The 27,500-nt window shown below is 39.0% G+C and overlaps 1 long non-coding RNA gene across 1 annotated transcript in view; it reads right to left on the bottom strand.

Moving 5' to 3' along the window:
* Positions 1-8,003: 8,003 nt before the first annotated feature.
* Positions 8,004-27,500, bottom strand: part of LOC135107810 (uncharacterized) — a 47,313-nt gene continuing 27,816 nt past the window's right edge. Inside the window, exons 3-4 of the long non-coding RNA XR_010272006.1 lie at positions 10,732-10,809; positions 8,004-8,489 (exon numbers count right to left, since the gene is read on the bottom strand). This is a non-coding gene — a long non-coding RNA (uncharacterized LOC135107810). The remainder of the gene's footprint in view (positions 8,490-10,731; positions 10,810-27,500) is intronic.

Genomic DNA, 27,500 nt, shown 5'->3' with positions numbered 1-27,500 from the left:
CTATATGATAATATTAGATGAATAACTACAATTCACTGTTTCGTCTCGTTTTTTGTTTCGTTGGTTTTTATGTTGTGTTTCGAACTGTGAGTCTAAAAGTATTATACAAAGCTTGAATATATATATATATATATATATATATATATATATATATATATATATATATATATATATATATATATATATATATATATATATATATATATATATATATATATATATATATATATATATATATATATATATATATATATATATATATATATATATATATATATATACACACACACACACTGCACGGAGGTGCAGTCTCGGAGAACAATAGGAGGAACCCCATCAAGTCCATAAGCCTTCCGAGGGTTTAGGTCAGCGAGAGCATGGAAAACATCATTGCGAAAAATTTTAGTAAGTAGCATAAAGTAGTCAGAGGGTGGAAGAAAGGGAGGAATAAGCCCTGAATCGTCCAAGGTAGAGTTTTAGCAAAGGTTTCAACGAAGAGTTCAGCTTTAAAGATAGATGTGATGGCAGTGGTGCCACTGGTTGAAATAAAGGATGGAAAGAAGAAGAAGCAAAGTTAGTGTAGATATTTTTGGCTAGATGCCAGAAGTCACGAGAGGAGTTAGATCTTGAAAGATTTTGACACTTCTTGTTAATGAAGGAGTTTTTGGCTAGTTGGAGAACAGGCTTGGCATGGTTCCTGGCAGAAATATGAAGTGCATGAGATTATGGTGATGGAAGTAACTTTTGTGGGCCGCCTCTCTATCATGTATAGCACGTGAATAGGCTGTGTTAAACCAAGGTTTGGAAGGTTTCGGTCGAGAAAAGTGAGCAATGTACGCCTCCATGCCAGACACTATCACCCCTGTTATGCACTCGGCACAAAGAGACGGATCTCTGACACGAAAGCAGTAGTCATTCCAAGAAAAATCAGCAAAATACCTTCTCAGGTCCCCCCAACTAGCAGAGGCAAAACGCCAGAGGCACCTCCGATAGGGGGATCCTGGGGAGGGATTGGAGCGATAGGACAATATACAGATGTGAGATTGTGATAGGAGGAGCCCAACGGAGAAGAGAGGGTAACAACATAAGCAGGAGTAGGGATTAGGAATAGGTCAAGAATGTTGGACGAATCTCCAAGACGGTAAGAAATACGAGTAGGGTGTCGCATGAATCGCTCTAGGTCATGGAGGATAGCAAAATTGAAGGTTAGTTCACCAGATGGTCAGTTAATGGAGAAGAAAGCCAAAGTTGGTGGTGAACAATGAAGTCTCCAAGAATGGAGATCTTCGCAAAAAGGAAGAGTCAGAATATGCTCCACTTTGGAAGTTAAGTAGTCAAAGAATTTCTTATAGGCAGAGGAGTTAGGAGAGAGGTATGCAGTACAGATAAATTTAGTTTGAGAGTGACTCTGTAGTCGCAGCTAGATGGTGAAAAACTCGGGAGATTCAAGAGCGTGGGCACGAAAGCAGCTTAAGTCGTTGCGCACATAAACGCAACATCCAGCTTTGGATTGAAAATGAGGATTAGTTAAGCACTGGGTTCTCCACTGTTCACGCTTCAGCTGCCGTCTTGCCAAATAAAACCTTGAGGCTCCAGAAGTGTATTTATTCTTTCACCACACTATTTTCTCTTCCTTCTAATACATTTCCATAATCTCTGTCTTTTCCTTTTCCCTTTTTATATATGCTTATATATAAACTCTGTTATAATCATTCACACAATCATGACCCTCTTCTCCTTCTCCTCGTCTTTCTTTAACAGATGACATGACCCAGATTTCTTGCTAGTACATATAACTAATCATATAACTAATTCTTTAACAGATGACATGACCCAGATTTCTTGCTAGTACATATAACTAATTTATTGATCCAACAAGTAATAATGAGCAGAATCATTACCTTCTTCTCCTTCTTAGATAAACAAAACACCTTAAATTTCTTGTTAATCTATATAAAAAATAGCTTATCCATATAACTAATAACTAATAGCAATCATTCACATGTCTAGTAATCAACCCAAATTAATAACCCTCTACTCCTCCTCCTCCTCCTTTGTCTCTGATAGATAAAACACCTCAGATTCCATTGTCAATCCATATAACTATCAACTCATTAATCTATCTAATATAATTATAATAACTGATACCGACCACTTACATCTCCAGAAATCAACATAAAATACGAACAACTAATTAAAACAAGTAGAATATTCAAAACAGGAGGAGCGATAAGATCCAGACGAGACCAAATGCAAAACAAACAACAACGACAGCGACAAAGGGACCGAAACTCCGCCTATTTTCTCCAACAGCGTCTAAAGTTTGACACTCGCATTAAGTTTGGCTTTTACGGCGCAGAGTCAAAGGAGACGCAAGGGAACACAAAGGAAGAACAAGCAGGCCACACGGAGAGAGAGAGAGAGAGAGAGAGAGAGAGAGAGAGAGAGAGAGAGAGAGAGAGAGAGAGAGAGAGAGAGAGAGAGAGAGAGAGAGAGAGAGAGAGAGAGAGAGAGAGAGTAAGACAGATACAGAAAGAGACAGTAAGAGGGACAGAGAGACAGCAATACAAACACACAAACAGACAGGCAGACAGACAAACAGACAAGAAGAAAGGCACTGGTGACAGATGAAAAAGGAAAAAAAAAAGAAAGAACTCGGCGAAGAAAAATGAACGTCACAATCAGACAAAAAAAAAGCTACAAAAAATAAAAACACTGATGTACATGAGTGACAAAAAAGAAAAAAAGAAAAAAGAGAGAAACGACAAGGGAAGACGAGGAAACAATAGTGTGTGTGTGTGTGTGTGTGTGTGTGTGTGTGTGTGTGTGTGTGTGTGTGTGTGTGTGTGTGTGTGTCCTTCCCTTTCTCCTAATCCTCCCTTCCTTTATTTTCCCTCTCTCATTTCCTTTCCTATTCTCTTATATCTCTTTTTCCTCTTTTTTTCTAAACCTATTTTTCCTTTTACTTATTCCTTCTGCTAACACAATTAGCTAACTTTCTTTACCTTCTCCTCTTTCTTTTCTTCCTCCTTTTCCTCTTTCTTTTCCTCCTCCTTCACAATTTTCTTGTCTTTCCTTTCCTTTCTCCTGTCTTTTTCTCTTCTTTTCCTTATACTATTTTTTTTTACACTCATTCCTCCTACAACCACACTTATCTAACCTCTTGTTCTTTCTCCTTCCTCTTCCTCCTTTTCCTCCTTCCTTTCCTCCTTCACGCTTTTCTTGCCTCACTACTTCAAGGTCTCTCAAAATCTCAGGAAATCGGCGGAAAACTCTCACGTATTAATGAAATTTTTATCTCGTCACTTTGATTAGGTTCGTTTTCTTTCATATTTCACCGATTGCTTTAGTTTTTTTTTTTTTTTGCTTTTGTTTTTACTTGGTACCTGATTCTTCGAGGGGCTTTCAATTTTATGAGTATCATTTTTTTTTCTTTTGTATGTGTTCGATTAAGTAATGTGTAAAATTTTAAGTAAGTTTTGTGTGTGCCAGGTTTATATTAGGTTGGTGTTTGTGTTTGTGCGCCCGTGTGTTTGTGTGTGTCAGTCTTCTTGTGTTTGTTTATTTAAGGGTGTTCTGTGATTTATGGATTTATTTTAACACAAAACACGTGTTTTTATTTTATTTTCTATACACACAAGAAAATGGAAGAAAAATAAAAACAAGAACAAATGCAAGAAAAAAAACAAAAAAAAACATTCATACTTACATACATACATACAACATACACACACACACACACACACACACACACACACACACACACACACACACACACACACACACACACACACACAGAAAGTCATTTCAAGTAATATGATTACTGTGCAACGTAACACACACTATACACACACACACACACACACACACACACACACACACACACACACACACACACTCACACTACACGAGAAAGAATACAGAAAAACATACACACACACACACAGAAAAAAAGGAAAAGTTTGAAGCGGGTCAGGTACATTTTTTTCCCCTTCTCCTTCAGTCAAGAAGAAAAAGGCTCTCCCCACTCCATAGACTTTAGAATAAACTTTGGGGAAAAAAAGGCGGACTCACTCGAGCCGTGAAAGCACTGGTAAAAGCAAGGCAGCAGAAAATTTTTACCTTTTGAATTTTGCTTGTTGGCTTGGGACGGGAAAGCGGCGTGTGGGGCTGCTGGAGGCACGGAAGAAAAGTAGGAGAAGGAGAAGGAGGAGAAGGAGGAGGAGGAGGAGGAGGAGGAGGAGGAGGAGGGGGAGAAGGAGAAGAAGGAGGAGGAAAAGGAGTAGTAGGAAGGTGGGGAGGGAGGAAAAAGTAGGCTGGAGTAGAAGAGGGATGCTTAGGTGAGGGAGATGGGAAAAGGGGAAGGGAAATGTTGGTAATTCATAGGGTGTTGGACATGGGAGGGATAAAAAAAGGAGAAAGTGAGAGATAGAAATAGGAGAGGAGAAGCAGGAGAAGGGAGAAAAGAAAGGAAGAGGAAGCAAACAGAAAAAGAGAAAAAAAAAACGGAAATGTTGATAATTCATTAGGTGTTGAAGATAAAAAGAAAAAAATAGGAGTTAGAAATGAAAGAAGTAAAGTAAGTGGAGATAGGAGGGAGAAAAATAGCAGAAGGGGGAAACAAATAAAAAAAAGACAGAAAAAGAAGGAAATGCTGATAATTCATCGGGGGCTGGACACAGAAAGAAAAAAAAAAGGTAGGAGGCAGAAAAGGGAGAGAAGTGAGAGGAGAGGAGAGAAAACGGATCGGGAGGTGTTAGAAGTGAGGAAGAAAGGGAAAGAGGGAGAAGGGCGAGCTTGTAAGGTGAGAGGAGTGTGGGAATCTGTGAGATAGGAAAAGAATGTACATTGTGTAGAGGGAATGAAAAAGAAGGAAGAGAAAAGGAAGGAAAGGGAGGGGAAAAGAAAAAGAGGAAAGAAGAAAACAAGAAGAAAAGGAAGAAGAAAAAGGAGAAGAGGAAAAAAAGGAAGCGAAAATGAAGGAAAGGGAAACGAAAGGAAAAGATAAAAGCACAGGATAATAAAAGTAGAAGGAATAAGGAAGAAGAAAAACAACTAAAGGAGGAAAAGGGGAAAGAAGGAAGAGAGAATAAAAGAAAAGGAAAGAGGCAAGAAAATAACAAAAAATAGGAATAATGAATAAAGAGAATAAAAAAGGGAAGAAAGGAAAAAGGAAAGGAAAGGAGACAAATAAAGAAAAGAGATAAGGAAAGGGAGAAGAGTGAGAGGAAAGAAGAAAAGGTAGAGGAAGGGAGGGAGCGAGAAAGGAAAGGGAATCGCGAAGACAGTATAGAGTTCTGAGGGAAAAAAAATTGCAAGGTGAGTGAAAATGTATATACAAAATAAAGGTAGTTTTTAGGGTACATGTGGCAGATCTCTCTCTCTCTCTCTCTCTCTCTCTCTCTCTCTCTCTCTCTCTCTCTCTCTCTCTCTCTCTCTCTCTCTCTCTCTCTCTCTTTTTTTTTTTTTTATTTATCTCTCTCTCTCTCTCTCTCGGTCTACAGCTTAACGAGTGTACACTTTTTGCTTTCACACACACACACACACACACACACACACACACACACACACACACACACAAAACGAAGAGCAGAAAAGGAGAGAGAAGAAGAAAAAAAGAGATAAGGAGGAGGAAGGAGTCTAGCGGTAAACAAAGTAATATGCGAGGCAGAGAGAGAGAGAGAGAGAGAGAGAGAGAGAGAGAGAGAGAGAGAGAGAGAGAGAGAGAGAGAGAGAGAGAGAGAGAGAGAGAGAGTGGTGGAAAAGAATAGATTTTGCAATTTCTATCTAGTTTAAAATTTGGATTTAGCTGTAGAACAAGTAAAGATGTTTCAGAGTGATTGATAATTAAGGAAAGGTGTACCAGGTGGCAGTTAGAGGATTACACCAATTATGCAGCTTTGTGACTCGTCTCTGTTAGGCACCACACACACACACACACACACACACACACACAAAGGGTAGTGAAGCAGGTGGGAGTGTATTGATATCACTACCACATCTTACCACCACAACACCACATACCAGTGTCTCCTTGGCGACCTGCCCGACCCACCGCTGCTAAGGTAACAAATTCCCGTCTCTCCTTGGAAATATTTAATGTAATTTCCATAGTTTTCCAGGGATTTTTAGGTGTTTTTTAGACTCAGTGTATAGAGGGAGGAGGAGGAGGAGAAGGAGGAGGAGGAGGTGGAGGAAGTGGAGGGACAGAGAAGAGGAGGACGAGGAAGGGAAGAGAGGCGTAAAAGAAAAAAACACTTCAGCCCCAATTTTTTTTTTATTAATGGAGTTGTCATTGTTTTGATATTTAATGTATTATAAGAAATGTATAACATGTTAAAAACTATAATAAAATCTAATCTAGGCTTCAAAAATAACGAATAATTCACTTTATAAATTTTATTTTTTTTAATCAACGCGCCTAGGATTGTTTTGGTACTTAATTCAAGACTTAAAGACAAAAAAAAAGTAATAATATTCAATAAAATCTAGTCTAGCAATTCATATTTTCAAATTCAATTGAAATTGTTTCAAATTCAATTGTTGTTAGATTTGAAAAGAAATATTTTCTTTATACGGCGAGGAATTTGTGTTTTCTTTATTTATCTGAAAAGCGACTTTTTTTTTCTTGTATTCAGAACATGTAATATAATCTAGTATGATTGTGTTTTCTTTCGATACTATTATTATTTTTTTTTATATTGTGGCTCCGTTCGTAGAATTTACAGATTGTTTACTGGATATTTCGTTATTATTATTGAGTTCGAAAATCTTTTTATTTTTTGGGTATTAGTTAAAGTATATGGCAAGTCAGAATATGTAGTGCATTACAGTCTTAGCGTCTTCTTTCTTCTCGCGATTTTCAAAATGAAATACACTACGTAAATATAGAGGCCTAGACACATATCCTCCCTGCCTTCTCCCCCCTGTCTCTGCATAAACATTTACCCAAACTTCCGTGTGTTCCTAGACTCAGACTTGAAGGAAAGCCAGAAATAAAAACAAAAATAGATAATTAACCTCCAAAATGCCTCAAATAAGGCTTAAATAAAATGAAAGTTGCAGCCCTGTTCTGAGCGCGCATCACCAACATCACGACCCTGACCCAGACCGAGACCTTCCCTCCTCCCTCTCCGTGTCTATTCGTCAGTATTTTTCTCAATTTAAAGGGTTTTCCGGGCATTTCCAGGTAGGAGGAGGAAGAAATGAGAAAGGTAAGTGTGTGAGGGAGTGTAGTAATAGTGGTAATAGTTGTAGCAGCATTATTATTACTATTAGGTGTGTGTCTGTATGTGTGTGTGTGTGTGTGTGTGTGTGTGTGTGTGTGTGTGTGTGTGTGTGTGTGTGTGTGTGTGTGTGTGTGTGTGTGTGTGTGTGTGTGTGTGTGTCTGGGCCCTTCTGTGTGGGATTGCCGGTCTGATATAATGACAGATAGACTACTATTACTACTACTTCTACTACTACTATTACTACTACTTCTACTTCTATTTGTACTACTACTACTACTACTATTACCAATATTACTACTACTACTACTACTACTACTACTACTAGTATTACTTCTACATCTACCGTTGTGAGAGGGAATTGTTGGCCTGGTATATAAATAGGCTACTACTATTACTACTAAGCTACTACTACTACTACTACTACTACTACTACTACTACTACTACTACTACTACTACTTTTACTACTACTACTATTATTATTACTACTACTACTACTACTGTTACTACTACTACTACTTAGTTTGTGTGTGTGTGTGTGTGTGTGTGTGTGTGTGTGTGTGTGTGTGTGTGTGTGTGTGTGGGTGTGTGTGTGCAATAATAATATAATAATAATAATAATAATAATAATAATAATAATAATAATAATAATAATAATAATAATAATAATAATAATAATAATAATAAAAATAATAATAATAGTAATAATAATAATAATAATAATAATAATAATAATAATAATGATAATAATAATAATGATAATAATAATAATAATAAACAATAATAATTAACGGTTTATTTAAGACGAACAGTCTTCCGGCTGAGAAGTTACAAGGAAAACAAGGAGTTAAGAAAAAAAAAACATGAACAATAAAATAAAAACATTAGAAGTAAAATAAACTAAAAAAAAAAACTAAAATGAAATAAAATGAAATAAAGAAGAGCACATCAAGTTAACAGAGTGAAGGTAAAGAAAATGACACTCTTACATAACTGAATGCTTACAGGTAGTCAGGCTGGATGGAATTTTTTCTTTCTTTTACATTTGTATTACACGTTTGTTTTATTGATCAGGTTAACAATGGTCGGGAAGGCAGTACTCTTGTGTACTCTTGTGCCTGTGCCTTGTGTCTGTGCGAGAGCGGATGGGAGTGAGGGTGTTGTGGTAATCAGCACCACGGCGGGGAGGGGGAGGTGGTGGTGGTGGCGGTAGTTGTTCAGCACTCGTTTGCCGAACTGCAAGAGTGGTTGTTTGTAGAGGGCTGCCAGGGGAGTGATGAGAGGGTGGTGAGAGAGAGAGAGAGAGAGAGAGAGAGAGAGAGAGAGAGAGAGAGAGAGAGAGAGAGAGAGAGAGAGAGAGAGAGCTATGCAAATATTGTGCTCAAGAATTGACCAAAAACAAGAGTATTGATGCCGCATTGGTCTCCTCCTCCTCTTCCTCTTTCCTTTCTTATCCTCCCTTCCCTCTCTCTTTCTGTCTTCCTCTCTTTTTGTTCGCCTGAATTTATTCCTTCCTCCCTTATTCCTGGCACTCCTCCCAATATTCTCTCTCTATTTTCTATTCCTCTGAAAAATACTGGCGTTATTTGTATTAAAATATTGCTGCTCCCTGTTTCTTTTGCTTTCTCTCTCTCTCTCTCTCTCTCTCTCTCTCTCTCTCTCTCTCTCTCTCTCTCTCTCTCTCTCTCTCTCTCTCTCTCTCTCTCTATTAATCTTCCTCTTTACGTCTCCATCATTTCAAATGTCCTCTCTATCTTATCCTTTTTAATTTCTTTACTGTTCTTTACCTCCTCCTCCTCCTTGTGTTCCTTTTGTTCTTCCTTCCTCCCTCCCTTCTTCCCTCCTTCTTCCTCCTCATCCTCCTCCTTCTCCTCCTCCGTCCTGCCATTAAAACCTTCGCTTCGCTTCTCCTAAACAGTATCTTGAATTGTTATTACAGTTTGGAGAGACACTTCCCTCCCTTCTCCCTTTCCTCCTCCTCCACCTGGCAAAGAAAAGGTGGAGGAGGACAGAAGGGGGCGTTAGCAGTCTCCGCACCTGTTAATGAGCCCAGACGCACCTGAGAACTAGAGGGAATGAGGGAGGGAAAGCGAGTGAGAGGAAACAGGTAAGTATTTTTTTTTCTGTTCATACTAGGGGGAAGTAGATAGTAATGTTTAATTCTTAACATATTTCATTCACATTACTAATTAATGTAAACTTTCTATAACAATATTTTTCTTCTGGTTTTCAGAGAGAGAGAGAGAGAGAGAGAGAGAGGAGTGGACCAGCAGAGATTGAAGTAAAAGTTCGTATGCACTTTCATTCTCTCTCTCTCTCTCTCTCTCTCTCTCTCTCTCTCTCTCTCTCTCTCTCTCTCTCTCTCTCTCTCTCTCTCTCTCATTGCTTTATTATACGTTTTCCCTTCTATTTCTTTTTCCTTGCCACAACTGCCAAATAAATTCAATATTTCTTGACCAAAATATTCTTCTCTTCTCTCTTCTTTCCCTCCTCCTCCTCTTCCTCCTCTTCCTCCTTCTCTTGCTCGTTGCTATCCATATCATTAATCGGGTCGAGGAGGGAAATGATTCTGTGTGTGTGTGTGTGTGTGTGTGTGTGTGTGTGTGTGTGTGTGTGTGTGTGTGTGTGTGTGTGTGTGTGTGTGTGTGTGTGTGTGTGTGTGTTAGCTCAGTAAGAAGGCATAAAGACTATATACACGGACTCAGAACGACCCTCTTCTCTGTGAAGGAGGAGGAGGAGGAGGAGGAGGAGGAGGAGGAGGAGGAGGAGGAGGAGGAGGAGAGAAAGTGGGAAAGAGAGGAAAAGGAAAGAGAAGATAAGGAAGGAGAAAAGAAATCTAAGAGGATAATATAGAAAAAAAGGGGAAAACACAAAATAGTAGTAGTAGTAGTAGTAGTAGTAGTAGTAGTAGTAGTAGTAGTAGTAGTAGTAGTAGGAGGAGGAGGAGGAGGAGGAGGAGGAGGAGGAGGAGGAGGAGGAGGAGGAGGAGGCCGCCAGGGGGAGCCTCCAAGGACAAAGAGAGATGCAGGATGTTTGTTCTTTTGTCTCTACGAACTTTGCATTTGTTGCCGCGAAGTGAGGGGACAAAGACTCTCTCTCTCTCTCTCTCTCTCTCTCTCTCTCTCTCTCTCTCTCTCTCTCTCTCTCTCTCTCTCTCTCTCTCTCACTTTAACACCTACACACACCTCCCTCTTTACCCTTTTTCACCATCACCTTCAGTTTCACCATCCATCATCACTATCACTATCACCATCCACCATACATCATAAACATCATATTTTACCATCTTCACACACCATTCCTTCCCTTCTTCACCACCACCATCACCATCACTACCCCCATTCTCCCCTATCACCTTCACCATTACCATACAACATGCACCATAAACGCCTCACCACCCACACACACACGTCTCCCTCTCTTCCTTCCCTCTCTCACTATTACTTCACAATATCTTCCCCCTCGTTCACAATATCTCTCGCAGGTATTACTAATTAGTCTTACCTGGTGATAATTGGCGGCAAGCAGCAGGTGAGGGGCGGACAGGCGGGAGATAAGATAGGCAGCCGCTCGAGTCCTTCTCTGTTGATAAGATAAAGGGAAGGAAAGTTATTGGTGGGAAAAAAAAATTACGTGCCTTCAAATTGCGAATGACAAGTCTATTTTTATTGCTTATCATTGTGTTGTTGTTGTTGTTGTTGTTGTTGTTGTTGTTGTTGTTGTTGCTGATATTTCTTTTGGGGTTTTGTGTGAAGAGTCATGAAGTGATAAGTTTATTTTTAAGTTATATACGCTATTTTTTATTTTATTCTTTTTATTCTTTTATTCTTTACTTCTTTTTGTCAGCTTGTATTTAAGTTGTTTTATTTTAATTTTTTCGTAATTTTTCTTTTTTTTTATTACCGTTTATTAATTTATTTTCCTTTCAAGTTCCTCCTTGTCTCATCCATTATTTTTTTCTTTTGTTTTCATGATACTTATTACTTCTTTTCTCTTTTTTTTTTAATAGTACGCATGTCATTTATTATTTCCCTTTAAACTCCTTCCTTTCGTCTGTTTCACATATTTTCCTGTCACTTCCTTCATTTTAGCCTTTACTATTTCATCAATATATTCTGCTATTTTTATCTTTTCAAATTTTCCTCTCCTTTACATATATTCTTCATATTCTATTATCTCCACCTCCACAACATTTCTTCATATAAATACGTCCAAATTTTTTCTCCCCTTTTAATTTATCTTTTTTTTAACACTTCAATTACATCTCCCTATCGCCCTACTGTATTTTTGTGTTTGTTACCAGTGAGCGCGTTGCAATAATCTGGTTTCCTTTTACCTCACAATCTATTCTTTTACTATTGCAATTATTTCTCCCCATTGTCCTTGTTCCCCTTTCATTACTCCGCCTGCTTCATTCATTAATCTCATCTTGCTTCATTATGTTCACTCTCCGTCTCCTCGCTATAGTTATTATTACAGCTCTCTCTCTCTCTCTCTCTCTCTCTCTCTCTCTCTCTCTCTCTCTCTCTCTCTCTCTCTCTCTCTCTCTCTCTCTCTCTCTACGTTTCATGTATTTTTCAATTACAGTTTTAGTTATTTTAACCTACTTTTCATTCCTCTTTTTTTCCCCCTTTTTCCTTCCTTCCATCTTTACTTCATTCATTCTTTCGTTCATTCCTTCCTTTCTTCCCTCGTTCATTTATTCATTCCTTTATTCCTTCCTTCGTTCATTTATTCATTCTCTCTCAGTCTCTCAGTCAGTCTCTCTCAGTCTCTCTCTCTCTCTCTCTCTCTCTCTCTCTCTCTCTCTCTCTCTCTCTCTCTCTCTCTCTCAGTACATCGACCATCGTAACTCCGCTAGACTTAATTATACATCGTGTTTCGCAGGATTGAATGTAGCTTGGCATCAGTTACTGCGCAGGGAAAGACACGGCAGCATGCAAACCATTCGTAGCTTGTTCCAGATAATTAGGCGAAGCACGGGCGGTGAGGAGCGGGAGGGAGGGAGGCAGAGAGGTGGGCTGGATGGGTGCATGGGAGAGATAGTGAGGAGGAAGGTGGGAGAGGAAAGGGAGGTCCAGGAGGAAGATTGTGCAAGGGAATGTGAAGGAAGGAAGAGAAGAAGGGAGAGGGAGAATGGAGGGAGGAAGGGAGAGGAGGGAGGGCTGGAGGAGTAACTGCTAAGGAAAGTGGAAAGACAAGAAGGAAAAGGAAAAAAAGAAGAGAGGAAGAGAGAGCGACAAGGAAAGAGAGAATCAAATAAATGTAATGATAGAAAAGAAGAGAGGAACGAGGAATAGAAGGGAGGAGAATGTGGAGAAGAGAATGAGGGAAGGAAGAAAGGAGGAAAAGTAAAAGAAAGGGAAGAAGGAGCACTGGGAGAGTGGGTGAGAGGGAATGCTTGAGAGAGGAAACTCAAAGGAGAGGGAAGAAGGAAGCACACTTGAAAATGAAAGAAGATGAACTTTGAGATGGAATGGAAATGAGAGAGAGAGAGAGAGAGAGAGAGAGAGAGAGAGAGAGAGAGAGAGAGAGAGAGAGAGAGAGAGAGAGAGAAGTGAGTGAGAGTAAGAGTGCAGCAGTGAGAGTAGTGGATGGTTCCCGAGGCCCGCGGTGGAGGAAGTGGAATAGGAAGAGTAAAAAGAGAAAAGGAAATAAAAGAATTGCCAAAAAGGAAAAGCTTTATGGGGGAAGTTAAATAGAAAGAGAAAAAAATAACAAATAAAAGATGAAAAAATAATGTAAAGAAATAAAAAAAGTTAGTACCGGATTTAGGAAAAGAGAAGAAAAAGGAAATAAAAGAATATTAAAAAAAAGGAAAAAATTTGTGGAGAGTTTAAATAGAGAAGTAACAATAAAACATATAGATAAGTGGAACATGAAAAAAAGAAAAAAAAAGTTAGTAAGAAAAATAAATAAAGATTATAAAATAAATAAAGGTGAAAAAGTAAAACGAAAAACGATATTACCAAATAAAAAAAAACAAAGGTAAAAAAAAAACAGCAAAGTTATTAAAAGAATGAAAGAGGAAGCAACATACGAGTATACTTCTGGGTAATTGTTCGGTACACAGCCAGACAAGTTATGTGAGGTCAGTCTGGTCTTTACGAGGAACAAACGTTACGCGCGTGCCGAACGAGAAGCGGCAAACAATCGCATCACGCACACACAGATACGTTTAATTTTATCTCTTTTTGCTGATTTTTTATTTTATTTTTTCTATAATTACATGCAAGTTTTTTTTTTTTTTTAATTATTGTTCTAGTCTCTTGAAGAATTTGGTAACATAGAACATACAAGAAATTATCTCCTATTCTCTTTTTTAACTTATATAGAAATTTTCACAGTCATAAGCAAGTTTCCAGCACATTCTCGTATCTGAAGCTTAAATAATTTTGCAGTCTAGAAAAAAATATAATACTTAAATTAACTTCACTTTCTCATTTTTTCCTGTGTGTGTCTAGAAAACACAAAATTAAGGTCTTATGTACACTTTTTTAACTGACAGACAAATTTTCCACAATCACAAGCAAGTTTTCAACACATTTTCGCATCAGAAGCATAATTAATTTTACAGCTTCAAAAATAAAACTTAAATTAACTTCATATTCTCATTTTTCTGCGAATGCATGCAAATGATTTTCCAGTATTCTGAACGTTAAGAAATGGTGACTAAAATCTTAAAAGACTTAGTTAAATAAAAAGAACATGTATTAACTTACAAAAATACACAAGACGTAAATAATATAACTATCTCAAACGAAAACACAAGAATACAATAAGGAACTCACTATGATAAGCGATGACTGAAACAATGCCAAGAATGAAAGGCAGTGATACAAAATTTCAACTCATAATCAAAAGGCGTGACTAAAACAACGCTCAAAAGTTTAAATAAATAAAGAAACAAAACCAGAACACAAAACAACGCTCGCTGTAATAAACCATGACTCGTAATACACCACATACAAGACTGCAAGAAGGCAAAACTAAATTCACTAACAACAATTGAAATATCATCATAAACAAAACACATAAATAAAGAGCATAACCATCATAACACAGTGAAATACCACCACAAAGAAACACAAAGAAACACACATTTTGACTCATTACCATAAATAAACACTGCGGAACAAGACACAGAAATACAGAACCTAATCGTGATAACGCGAAAGCTGAAATATTACCACGAGTAGGAGGAAAGCGACACAAACACAAGGTTATCGGTAAATTGTTTCAAGAGAGCCAGTGAGCGCCACAAAGGTCCCGGGGTTATGAGAGAAGCGTGGCAGCTGTAAAAATAAAAATGCATTGTGCCTAACCACACACTCCTACGTAAAATCGAGGGGGAGGAGGAAGAAGAGGAGGAGGACGAGGAGGAGGATAAGGATGGAGAAATGAAAACATGAGAACGAATGGCTTGGAAAGGAGAAAGAGGCGAAAGGGAGAGAGAAGGTCAGCCCGCACATTTACATTTACCTCCGTCTGCCTACCCACGTCAGCTCGTCTCCGCAAACTCGTGGGAGGCGGAGGAGGAAGAGGAGTAGGAGGAGAGAGAGAGAGAGAAGGAAGAAAAGCAGGAGGTGGAATAAGGCGAAGGGAAATAAGAAGATAATGCTGAACATGGGAAGGTAGAAAGGTCAACACATTTCACATTTTCCTTCATGTCTCTCTCTCTCTCTCTCTCTCTCTCTCTCTCTCTCTCTCTCTCTCTCTCTCTCTCTCTCTCTCTCTCTCTCTCTCTCTCTCTCTCTCTCTCTCTCTCTCTCTCTCTCTCTCTCTCTCTCGCCATAAAACTCAACCTATTCTTTCTTTGGCGCTTTGCTCATACGCCTCTCGGCCTCACCTGAAGGAAGACTCTCTCTCTCTCTCTCTCTCTCTCTCTCTCTCTCTCTCTCTCTCTCTCTCTCTCTCTCTCTCTCTCTCTCTCTCTCTCGCTCTCTCTCTCCGCCTACTGTGTTTCAGTATCGTGTTGCATTAATGTTCAGAAATGTGAGGAAACGTAGAAAGGTAAGCACCACGTAAGTCCGAGAATGTTACGTGTATATGTGTATTAATTTGTAGTTATGTGTGTCTGACCTCCTGACTGCCACACACACACACACACACACACACACACACACACACACACACACACACACACACACACACACACACATACATACATACATACATACATACATACCGGATCTTCCATTTACTATGCGCATACATTTAGCAGTTTTTAGGTTTAAAATTAAAGTGTGGAAATGTGAAAACAAATACTAGAATTAGGCCAATCAGAGAGAGAGAGAGAGAGAGAGAGAGAGAGAGAGAGAGAGAGAGAGAGAGAGAGAGAGAGAGAGACAGAGAGACAGAGAGAGAGAGACACAGAACGAACGAGAGAAAGAGAGCTTAAAAAAAATGTGCATACTGGCTCAGCTCACCCATTGCGTCAAGAGGAAGAGGAGCAAAGAGGAGCACACTCGAGCAGCACGAGGAGGCACAGCGGCACGAGGAACAAGAGGAAGCGAGGAGCACACACGAGAGAGGGGAGAGATGGAAATGAACAAGAGCACGTGTAAGCAGGAAAAGAAATGAGATGAAAGACAGGCACGAGAGAGAGAGAGAGAGAGAGAGAGAGAGAGAGAGAGAGAGAGAGAGAGAGAGAGAGAGAGAGAGAGAGAGAGAGAGAGAGAGAGAGAGAGAGAGAGAGAGAGAGAGAGAGAGAAACCTTATAGGGAAAAAATGGACTCTAAATCACATCATAAAACGTAAAAGAAAAAGGAAAAAGGAAAAAGGAGGAGGAGGAGGAGGAGGAGGAGGAGGAGGAGGAGGAGGAGGAGGAGGAAGAGGAGAAGGAGGAGGAGGAGATGCGTTAAGGCCTCAAGCAAATCAAATACGTCTGCTTTAGGATCTATCTATACGCGCCTCGCTTCTCCCTTAAAGCAGGGTAGCCTCATACCTGCTACAAAAATACAGAGCACCGGGTCCCCACTCCTCTCTCGCTCCTGTTGAGTTCCCTTTCAGCTCACACAAGGAATGCAGGGAAGGTATATGCACTAATCTTTCAGTATCCCTTGAAGCCAGAACTAGCGCGTGTTTTTGCTATCACAGGGGCGTAAAGAAGTGATTAAGGATTGATAAGACAAGATCGTGTTTTTTAGTGTCGTTTCAGCACTCACAAGGAATGCAGAAGCGGTATTTATAATAATCTTTTTTTAGTATTCTTTCAAGCCATAGCCAGCTCGTGTCTTTTTACCACAGGGACTAAAGAAATGGTTAGAAATTGATAAGACAATATTGTGATTTTTGTATATTTCAGGACACGCAAGGAATGCAGAGGGCGGTATTTGTAGTGTTCTTCCAGCTAAAGTCAGTTGTGTCTTTGTTACCACAGGGGGAGTTAGGAAATGGTAAGGGATTGATAGGACAAGAATGTATGACCTTTTCTGCATGGTTTGAATTAAAGGAAGTTTTTTTTTTTTTTTTGTCAGTTAATTGATGGGGTGGATAACGGTGTAGTGGTGATGGTGGTGGTGGTGGTGGTGGTGGCGCGTTGGAGATGGAATGGCATGGAAACATATAAAATGGTATCTAAGTTTAAAATCTATAAAGAACAAAATGAAATGAAACTTAAAACTCAAAGCGACACCATCATTTATAACTACGCCGCCAGAAAAGAGCCATTCACCTCCATTATGCTACTTATATCACAAAACCTTTATTAATTTCACAATTTCATCCATCACCAAAAACTGCCTTTAATTGCTACCATATCAACCATCACCACCATCTATTCCACCCATCAAAAACCTCCCTTTAATACCACCCCTATTCTTTACCCTTTCAAGACCCATTTATCCTAATCCTATTCCTCTCCTATATCCTTCCATCACTCTTATGCCTCTCGCCTTCTCGTACATTTTCTAACCCTTGAAAATCTACATTCTTACTTTCCTCTATTCACTATTGCCACTATTTCTATATATTTTTCACCTTCTCCCTTTATTCCCCTTTGAAAATCCAATGTATTCCTCACTATCACACTCCTTTTCAAACTACCACTATCATTCCTGTCTTTCTCAAACACTATCATTCTTCTCCAACGAACACTATCCTGTCACTATTTCTGTATATCTCCCACTTTATCCCCTTTATTCTTATTCAAAAATTCCCCTACATTCTTATCCTCCCCTAGATCCGTACCGTCACTCTCTGTCTCTCCTCCCAAACTCTCCCACGTTCATCGTAAAAATATTTTCCCGTCCCCCGTTGGTGTCGCCACTGGAATACTCACTCAGATGAATCAGGTGTGAAAATTCTCCCTCCTACCATCGGCAGTTATTGGAGAAGTGTGTGTGTGTGTGTGTGTGTGTGTGTGTGTGTGTCGGTAGGTGGGTAGGTAGATGGCTGGGAGGATGTAGGAAGGAAGGAAGGATGGATGGATGGTTAGAAAGAATAAAGTGTGTACGTTTGTAGGAAGAAGGAAAGGAAGGAAGAAAGGAAGGAAAGAAGGAAGGAAGGAAGGAAGGAAGGAAGGAAGGAAGGAAGGAAGGAAGGAAGGATGGACAGATAGAAAGAATGGTGTATGTGTATGTGTGTGTGTGTGTGTGTGTGTGTGTGTGTGTGTGTGTAGGTGTGTGTAGGTGTGTGTCAGCAGCCAGTGAGAAGAGCAGCAGCAGCAGCAGAAGAGAGAGGGAGGGAAACAAACATGATAAACGACTGACAGCCTGACACTAACCGGCCGTAATCTGTAAACTTTCCACTCCCCCCAACAAAGACTCGCAAACCAACACAGGAGCAACAACAACGTACAATCCTTTCTTCTATTATCCTAAACCTGAGAAAAAATAGAAATGGAGGGAAAATAAGGAAAATACAAGACAATTCTTACTTCACTACCATACAGGTCTTCCGAATACAATGTTTATTTGTCTCCTGGATAAAGGAAAGGAAGGAGCGTCAGGGAAATGGCATTAATGTATACAATCTAAACTTTTCCTCCTTCTTTATTTGTTCTGTTAACTTAGTGATGGTAGCAGCAGGAGCAGTAGTAGTTGTAGTTGTAGTAGTAGTAGTAGTAGTAGTAGTAGTAGTAATAATAGAAGTTGTTGTTGTTGTAGCAGTAGTAGATAATTAACAACAACAACTATTACCACTACTACTACTACTACTACTACTACTACTACTACTACCACTACTACTACTACTACCACTACTACTACAACCCTACATAATAGCAAAACTTACTGACTCCTCCCCCTATCCATCTTATTTCCGTACCTAACCTTTTATTTTTTACACCCTCCAATTATTCTCCCCTTTCTTATCCCTCTCTCTCATCATCCCTCACTCACCCTCCTTTCAATCATCCCCTATTCCCCTTTCATCCTTCCCCAACTTAATTCACCTCTTCTCTTCCTTAATTCCTTCCTTCCTTCCCAACCGTAACATTTTCCTTTTTTCGCATCGTCTCCTACACACTTTTTCCCTCTCTCGTCTTGGCCAACCCGCTTCTCTTGTCTGAGAGTCACGGTGCGGTTCTCTGCTCTCTCCTTGCCTCTGCTATCTTTGTCCTTATCAGCCTGAGTGGGCGATTACCCAGCGTGGATCACGGCTTTCTCGGGAACCTAATCACTGTGTGTGTGTGCGTGTGTGAGGGCGAGGAGGAAAACCAGGAAGAGGAGGAGGAAGAGGTCGTGGTGGTGGACGGAAAAGGAAGGAAGGCTGGAATGTAAGGAGAGAAAGATGTAATGTGCTAGTGTAGGAATTGGAGGAATTGGAGGAGAAGAAAGAGAAGGAAGAGGAAAAAAAAAAGAAAAAAAGGAGGAAGAGGAAGAGGAAGAAGAGGAGGAGGAGGAGGAGGAGGAGGAGGAGGAGAAAAATGTAATCGTAGCAGTAGTAACAGCAGCAGCAGTAGTAGTAGTAGTAGTCGTGGTAGTAGTAGTAGTAGTAGTAGTAGTAGTAGTAGTAGTAGTAGTAGTAGTAGTAGTCGTGGTAGTAGTAGTAGTAGTAGCAGTAGTAGTTGTAGTAGTAGTAGTAGCAGTAGTAACACCAGCAATATAATAATAGTAATAAGAAATGCCAATGCAAAATTCCCTGCTAATGTAATGTTCCCGTGTCTCCGCAGCACCTCAGTGGCCATCCTGTGACGCACCACTACTGTTCTCCTCGTTACTTGATTGCCGGTACTTCTGTGACTTCCTTCCACTGTATTGTTGACGCCGCCTCCACTCTACCCCGCTGTTTGTGTCCCGGGCATCGCGGAGGTAACAATGGTCACGTTGTTTCTCTCATAACATGTAGCAGAAAACAGAAAAAGGTGGGAAATAATCGTACTAAGTGTATTTTGTTTCTCGTGGATAAGGAAAATTGGAAAAATAGATAGATTTGTTTTTGTTCTGTATCCTTTACCTTATTGTTCTTTTCCTGTTTTCCGTACGTGAACTATATTTATCATTTATTTTCATGTCCACTTATTCACTTGAACAGAACAAGTGAAAGCATTTCCTCACGGATGAGGAATAATAAAATTAAGAAAACGTTGTGTTTATTTTGTGTTCGTCACATTAAGTTCTTTTCCGATTCGCTTAAGTCAACTATATTCATCTCTCTAATTTAAACACATTCACTTCAACAGAACATGTCAAAGCATTAATATTTCTCGTTTTGGGTGATTTACTATGCAAATTCATACGCTGTTCCCTCTGTCTTTTCCAGGTAATACAAATTTATCACAAAAACACTTGAAAAATACACAAATTAAAACGAACGTGGGAAACCTAAACCTAAAGGTATCAAACACTAGAAAATCAGCAATAAAAATGGTGCAAAAACTCGAATATTCAATAGTATATAAATCTTTCGACAGAGTTTTTGCAATATCACACCGTGTATGCTGCAAGAAAACGCCTGGTGGTGGTGGTGGTGGCGGTGGTGGTGGTGGTTGAGGAACACGGCGTCAAGGGATATGGAAAGCAGGATTTTACTTCCCTCTGCATCTCTGAATATATGAAGAAGACCCAGCGGTGTGCAACGGGAGGGAGAAATTCACTGATCAAAATTGTTAGGCGTTGTAGTGTGAAACGATGGTGGTGGTGGTAGTGGTAGTGCTGGTACTGGAGGTAGTGGTGGTGGTGGTGGTGGTGGTGGTGGTGGAGTAGGAAATAGGTACTTAACCCCGCTGGTCGTTATCTCTTCATCTAAAATCGTTTAGTTTCCCCGCAAATTCAAGGAAGAAGGAATCAGGGGGCGAGAAAAATTATGGACTGGCGGTGATGAAGATGCCAAAAAGAGAACGAAAAAAAAAGGAGGAGAAGGAAGAAAAAGAAATAGAAGGAAAAGAATGACAGCAACGAGGAATAAAGCATGGGAGAGAATGAAGAGAACAGCGATTCAGATAAAGAAGAGGATGAGGAAGAGCACGACGAAAGCATAGATGAAGTATAGGATAGGATGAAAAGAAGAGCGATTCAGCTAAATAAGAACAGAATTATAAACTATAGCCAGGAATTAAAACGAAGATGAGAAGGGAAGAAAAAGAATATCCTTGTCAATTGTAAAGAGGAACCGAAACTGGGTCAAAGATACTCCAATAGAAAGATAAAACATAAAAAGAGGGAAGATTAGAATTAGGAATAACAGGAAAGACATAAAAAGGAATAAGAAAAATAGAGGAAAGAAAGTTATCAAGCAAAAACATCACAAAACAATGCAATATAAATAAATAAACGAGAGCGAGCAAGAGAGAGAGAGAGAGAGAGAGAGAGAGAGAGAGAGAGAGAGAGAGAGAGAGAGAGAGAGAGAGAGAGAGAGAGAGAGATTAGTGTCCCATTCTTTCTCCCTTCCCCCATTTCTTTCCTTTCTACTCCTTTATTCGTTTCACTCACGATTCTCACTCCCACTTTCCTCTCCCTTTTATTCCCTGTTCTCTCTTCCCACCCGCCATTCACTCTCACTTCTCCTCTCCCCTTCCTCCCTCTTTTCTCTCACTCCTTCACTTCTTTTTTTTCCAACACTTCTTTCCGGTACATCCTCCTCTTCTTCCCCTCCTTCTCCTCCTCCTCCTCCTCCTCCTCCTCCTCCTCCTCCTCCTCCTTCTCTTTCTTCTTCTGTTCCTCTCGTTTTTGTTTGTCACTTCCAAGATTTAATTTCGTGGGTTTCTCCTTCACTTTGTTCCCGCAACTGTGAAAGAAACGACACTAGCTGTGGCAACATGTTTTTTTTTCTATCCTTTTATTTCCTATAGTTTTGTTTTATTTTTTTTTATTTCGGAAATTGCTGATACTTGTTATTCTTTTCTTTGTAATCGACATGTAATCTGGGTTTTCTATTTCTTTATCGGAGTTTGGTATTATTATCATTATTACCACTATCATTCTTATCGTATACCGGTGGATTTCTCATCTTCGGTAAACTTTTCCGTTCAAAGTTGTCAAGAGTCTTTCAGTCAACAGGCGTTCATCCATCAGAAAGGAAAACAATGGAAGAACAAACATAAGACTACCTTGCTCTTTTTTATGAAAAAAAAAAAAAGAGCAAATGCGAGGGAAACTGAATAGATGAATTAAACGTAACTAAAAGGTAAACATGAACTAAGTTTAAGTGAAGAGGAAGAGTAAACAACATATGATTGAAGATTCAGGGTAAACAAAATTCTAATTGAAAATTAATGATAAACCAAACTAAGGTAAGGATGAACTACAGATTATGAAGAGTGCAGGTGAAGTAATAAAAGGATAAAAGGAACTACGTTTTAGTAAAGAATAAGGGTGACCTAAATTCAAGTAAAGATTAAGAATGAACTTCACAGGGGGTAAAGCAAATGAGAAATAAATCTTAATCAAGTAAAAGTGAAGTAAATCTAATTAAAAAGACTGAGGATGAACAAAATTTAATTAAAAGACAAAGATGAACTGACTCATATACTAATTAAAAACTACATCGTCGCTTTGGTCATCATTTGTTAACACTGAGACCACTGCAATAAATTGTTTGATACATGTAGAGAGAAAAATATGGTTAATTTCATCTTTACTTAGCCACAGAGACATTTCAGAGATTATAATAAAAAAATAAATAAATAAATAAACAATAGTCTTTAAAAGTTTATGACATTTGAAAAGACTGACTAAAACTGAAAGAATTAACAACCTCATCTTTGTACTTCCATTAATACACTAAGCAGGTCAGGAGGTCATTAGCTGCCATTAGAGTGAGTTGAGGGCTGTCCTTCACCATTACGTCACTTCCGCCACCCCGAAGCTGTTGGCAGTCGTCGCCCCTCCCCCCCCTGAGACTGGCAGCTTCTTAATTCTTTGGAAATTCCTAACTTTGAAAGGAAAAGTTTGCGCCGAAAATTAATTATATCATCGAGCGGAAAGGAGAAAAAAAAGTAGGTATCATTTCTTAGTATTGAGTCAGTTTCAAGATACATTTTCATTAGTTCTTATTTATTTATTTATTTTTTCAGTGGTTTATCAGTCTATTAATTCTCTCTCTCTCTCTCTCTCTCTCTCTCTCTCTCTCTCTCTCTCTCTCTCTCTCTCTCTCTCTCTCTCTCTCTCTCTCTCTCTCTCTCTCTCTCTCTCGTTTGTTGAAAAATGTTTATAATTTTTAAAAAAACGACGATTTTTTTTTTGTACCACACCCATATTTCCAATCTACTTTTTTTTTCAACTGCATATTTTGTCACCAGTCCTCAACATTTTAACTATTTGCCTGTTGAACAATTCTTCTCGTAATCCCAAATAACCTTTAAGACATTTATATTTATCATACATTCTTAAATCATTCTGTAGCCGGAGGACGAAAAAGAACTTATCATAGTATTCTCTATTTTTCTGTGTCAGTGTAAACAATTTTCTTCCACTGCGATCTGAATGTTAAGGAAGAACGATCGTAGCAGAGGAAAGAATGAAAATGAATGGTGGTAAAGAAGATATCGTAATTACAACTCATTTCACTGCTTGCTCTCTGAAATAAAAGCTTCGGGGAAAAATACTGGAGGGGAAAAACTATTAAGTTACTTTTCTTGTTTCTTTTCTTCCCGTTTGATTAGTGGGAATCTAAAATTGTAATACGGAATTATCATTTTTATCTAGCTATACAAAACACACTGCAGAGAGAGAGAGAGAGAGAGAGAGAGAGAGAGAGAGAGAGAGAGAGAGAGAGAGAGAGAGAGAGAGAGAGAGAGAGAGAGAGTTTTAATGGAGATTCATTGTTACGTCTGTGCTTTTAGTTTGTTTTTGTTTTTCTCTCCCTATTTGCCTGTCTGTTTGCTCTCTCTCTCTCTCTCTCTCTCTCTCTCTCTCTCTCTCTCTCTCTCTCTCTCTCTCTCTCTCTCTCTCTCTCTCTCTCTCTTTCTTACCATCATACACACACACACACACACACACACACACACACACACACACACACACACACACAGCACGTATCACCTTTCCTGGATAAGAGAATTCGCACCCTTGCACCACTGGCCTTGGGGTCTTGAAGTGCAATGGGATGCGAAGACGAGGCTGCAACAATTAGAAGCGCCGTCAGCGAATAATACAAGGCAGTGTCTGAGGGCGTTAGACTCCTCAGTACAATCTCGGGTTAATATTATGATAACTAAGACTAAAATGGAAGAAATTAAAGAAATAGGTTGATATTTGAGTATTTGAAGATGTGTGTAAGTGTTTCTCGATTGAGTTTATGATAATTACTGTTTTCTTACCCATTTTTTAGTTTTCATATGCAAATTAGTAATATTTCATACAGTACGTGTTATGTGCTCCCCTTTCCGGATATAATTATAACACTTAATAAATTGCGCCTTTTTTTTTTTTTTTGATGGGTAGAAAAACATTAATTTTGATAGAGTACCTGCCATATGTTTCCCTTTCTGCATATATTAATAACACTTAAATGCATTACGTTTTTTTTTTTTTTTTGAGAGGATGGGTAGAAATACATTTAATTATTCTCAAAGCAATGCAATAAATGTTTCCCGTCAATCTAAAGCGCATTTCGATAAGCTTATTGTGTTGATGGAAGCTTGATAATGAACTAAGCAGGAAAAGATAATGAAGTTTACTATTTTGTTCATTATTTTCCTCTCCCGTATGGATCATTGCATCGGGAATTCTTTTGTAGCGCAAGATGAGTGTTTGTAAAAACAATATTCACTAAAGTAATAATACTCGCGGATTTAATAGGAAGGAGTGGAAGTGAACTCTCTATTAAACTGTATTACTTGCTATGGTCCTTCCTTCTTGTCCCTCATATGGATCATTATAACGTGTGGATGGCTGTTTGTAAAAGCGATATTCACTGAGGCAATAATACTAGTGGATTTAATAGGAAGGAGTGGAAATGAACACTCTATTAAACTATATTACTTGCTACGGTCCTTCCTTCTTGTCTTTCATATAGATAATTACAACGTGAAGATGGCTGTTTGTAAAATTATATATTGTAAAAATGGATATTTCTTAAGGTAATCTTTGTTAACATTCTTTATTAAAATTCTGAGCACATGAATATTTACATGGACAGAAGAAAAACTGGAACAGGAGATAAACTTCGTGTCTTTAGCTTACAAAACTACTAAGCGACCAGTACTAATACGACCTTAAAACTTGTACTTGATAATGAGAAAAATGATTGAGGAAAGAAAGAGTTAACGTTCATTATGATTCACGCTGCGATTCATTCATGAGTTACGTATTAGGGAAAGTTATCATAAGCACAATTATCATGAGTTTTATACACGTTACTGTGAGTGTTATGAGTATTATAGTGAAGAGACTAAGAAAAAAACTACACAAGTAAAATTTATGAGTAAGTGTTTTGAATATGAGTCTTACACATGTTGCAGTAAGTATAATGCATTAGTGGGAATATTATAAGAGAAAAATTAGTTATCTATGAGTAATATTATTAGTATAAGCCTTATGAGTATTAGACTGAGGGAGGATATTGCTAAGAGATCGATGCAACAACATAAATGATTAATAGTGATTGGACAGGCTTTTTTTCTGTTTAGGATTAATAAAGAGGATTAATTGACGTGTTTAAGAAGGATTATTTTGCAAGAAGCCTATTAAGTTATATCATTCATGCCTTCCTTTCCTCTTCCTCTTCTATATTATCTTTCTCTCTCTCTTTCTCTATCTTCTCTATCCATTCCTTACTCTTATATCACCTCTTCTTCATACTGATTTTCCTACTTCTCTTTCTCTTCTCCTTCTCTACTTCTCCTCCTTCTTTCCTTTCTTCCTATTACTGCATCCTTGTCTCCTTTTCTTTCCTTCTTATCTTAGACTTTTTTTTCTTCTCTCCTTTTCCTTTCCATCCTCCTCCTCCCCCCCCACACGATTCCTCCTTTCCTCCTCCCTCCGTCTCTCCTTCCCTCCATCCCTCACTTTTTATCTAAGACTCCCTCCGGACAATCTCAATTAATTTCCCTCTTTCCTCCTCTTCCTTCTTTCCTTCACTGCCTCTTCCTTTCCCTTTACTGTCAAGATGGAAAGGCACTATCAGTCTCGAGCTTCTCTCACCATCATCATCACTATTGTCATTATCATTGCAGCCACTTTCATAGCTGTTATCATTACAACTAGCATCATTATCACCACAATCACTATCAATGTCACTATAGATACTGTCACCATCATCACTGTTTACATCACTATAATCAATATATATATTTTTTTATATATGAAAGAACAGAGACCAGAAGATATAAAGAACAGATATACAGAAAAAATAAATAAGGAAAAGAAAAGGACCAAAGAGAAACAAAACTACTATTTTTTTTTTTACAAGGTAAACAACAACAACTAGGGAATTGTATTATTTGTAAGAAGTCAAATAAAAATAGAGTGAGAAAAAGAAATAAAAACACCAACTTTTGCAGCACAAACGGACTGTAAAAAAGGATGGAAGATAAAGGGGGCGAGAAAAAGAAGAAAGAGGGAGAAGAAAGAGGAGAAGAAGAACGAGAAGGAGGAGGAGGAGGAGGAGGGGAAAAGGACCACTAAAAAGAAGAAAAAAAAAACAGTAGGAGGGGACGAAGGAAGGTAGTAAATAATTCAAAATATAAACAAGGAAAGAAAAAACTAAGACTTTCACACGGAAATTAGATAAAAAGTTAAGAAAATATGAAAATTAAGATGAAAAAAAAAACGGACGAGAGAGAGAGAGAGAGAGAGAGAGAGAGAGAGAGAGAGAGAGAGAGAGAGAGAGAGAGAGAGAGAGAGAGAGAGAGAGCACGGAAAAATATCACAACAGGGTCAAATTCCAGTCACCCTCACATCTCCCTCCCTCTCCCTGCCTCTCCTAGCTTCGCCTCAACACTAATATCACGTGATACATGGGCAAGGCGAGGGGGCAGGACAGCGCTACCCCGTTAAGAGCGACAATCCCATGAGTTAAACAGGACCAAATCACCCTTTTCCTGCACCATGGAGACGCGACACATCATCTCACCAGCCATGATATATATTAGAGCCCCCCCTCCCACCCCCTCTCTCTCTCTCTCTCTCTCTCTCTCTCTCTCTCTCTCTCTCTCTCTCTCTCTCTCTCTCTCTCTCTCTCTCGAATGTTGAGGTAAATAAGTCTATTGGTGGAAAGTTATAGTGATGAGGTGATTAGGGAGAGAGAGAGAGAGAGAGAGAGAGAGAGAGAGAGAGAGAGAGAGAGAGAGAGAGAGAGAGAGAGAGAGAGAGAATTTAGCACTGGTGAAACTAAAGAGAGGAAGAGAAAGGAATCGCATAAATTTACCGTAAGAGAGTAGAGAGAAAGAGAGAGAGAGAGAGAGAGAGAGAGAGAGAGAGAGAGAGAGAGAGAGAGAGAGAGAGAGATTCCTTTATCACTGTAAGCACTACCATTCATATCTTTCCCACTCACTAGCTCTTTCTCCCTCTCGTTGAACCTTCCTCCCACTACTTCCTTCCTTTCTTCCCTCCATTCCTCCCTTTACCTTCCTTTCTCTCTCTCCCTCTCTTTCTCTCTATGCCTCCTTCTCTTATCACCCGACCCACACTCCTCTTCCGTCATACAAAACCTTCACGTTCTTTATACTAAATTGTCCCTCCACTCTTCCTCTCTACCTTACACCTTTATGCCCTCAACCGACCTCTGTCTCTCACCCTACACCTCTCCTACACGCACCTGACACATACACCTGCACGTTTTAAGCGCCAGGTAAGTACAGGCACCCTTACTATGGTTCCATCAGGGTGCTGTGTATTAGTTATGGAGCTGTATATCTTCCACCTCACTTTCTATGCACTCTAAAGCTA

This window comes from Scylla paramamosain, chromosome 16 (genome assembly GCF_035594125.1).
Source record: "Scylla paramamosain isolate STU-SP2022 chromosome 16, ASM3559412v1, whole genome shotgun sequence".
Lineage (NCBI taxonomy): Eukaryota > Metazoa > Arthropoda > Malacostraca > Decapoda > Portunidae > Scylla > Scylla paramamosain.
This window is presented reverse-complemented; position numbering and strand designations above follow the sequence as displayed.